The sequence below is a fragment of the Lynx canadensis genome, chromosome C1, assembly GCF_007474595.2.
Source record: "Lynx canadensis isolate LIC74 chromosome C1, mLynCan4.pri.v2, whole genome shotgun sequence".
In the NCBI taxonomy this organism is placed as follows: Eukaryota; Metazoa; Chordata; class Mammalia; order Carnivora; family Felidae; genus Lynx; species Lynx canadensis.
The window spans coordinates 104,325,141-104,326,115 of NC_044310.1; the positions used below are offsets into that span (position 1 = coordinate 104,325,141).

General features: G+C 49.0%; 1 non-coding gene across 1 annotated transcript; it reads left to right on the plus strand.

The window, feature by feature from the left end:
- Positions 1–903: 903 nt before the first annotated feature.
- Positions 904–975, plus strand: TRNAH-GUG. Its single transcript has one exon. It is a non-coding gene; the product is annotated as a tRNA-His (tRNA).

Consider the following 975-nt stretch of genomic DNA (forward strand, 5'->3'; position numbering starts at 1 on the left):
GAAGATTAGAGTGAAAAATCGAGTCGTTCGCCATGTTTGAAACCGGTACATTGAGTGATTCTGAAACTAGCACACCCAAATGGCTTAGCCCCGCCCTGTCCCCTCACCAATCACAGAATCCAGAACCTCCAGAGACCCCCGGGACTGCGACTCCTCCTCTATTCTTCTACCCCCAGCCTGAGTCGAGCGAATCCCAAGGGAAGCTGAATGCCCAGGACACTCAATTAGGACTTGTTGAATTAATAATGCATTGGAGAGTCTGAATATCCAGTTATTCAGGATGTTCAGCTTCTAGTTAACCGCCTAGTTTTCTACGCCAACAGCTTCCAAAGATGGCACACCTTAAGTCTCCCCCGTTCTACTATAAACCTTTCCCAGTGCTCCCGCTGCCTTCGTTTCTTTTAAAACGCAAGTGACCATGGCTGACGCCCTTGCAAGGCGTATAAATAGCCTTTTGCTTTTCTCATTTGGTCATCGTTTATTCCCATACATTGTCGCCTTTAAGCTTTTTGTCCTTTGAGGAACTCTGAGAGCAGAAATAGAAGTGTTTTTAAAAAGGGGAAATTCTTTTCAAAAGGTTTTAGTTTGGTCAATTGATTTCGAAGCCTGCAACATCCCATGGGCTGGGCAATGGAGGGGCCTACAGTGCACCATCTGTGCCGCTGGAGCTCCAAGCGCTCAAATCAACTGTGTTCCAACTTTAGTGGGGCCGATGGGGTCAGGGGGAGGGAGCAGGAAACGGGTCGGGGCCAAAAAGGAAATTTTAGAAGGGAAAGAAGCAGGCGAGACGTTGTGGAACACAAGGAGACCCCCCCCCCCCAAGAGACCTGTGGAGATGCACTGGCCAGATCCTGAGACATGAGAATTTTTTATTTCACTTCAGAAGGCACAGGTTTATGGCGCGCCGTGATCGTATAGTGGTTAGTACTCTGCGTTGTGGCCGCAGCAACCTCGGTTCGAATCCGAGTCACGGCA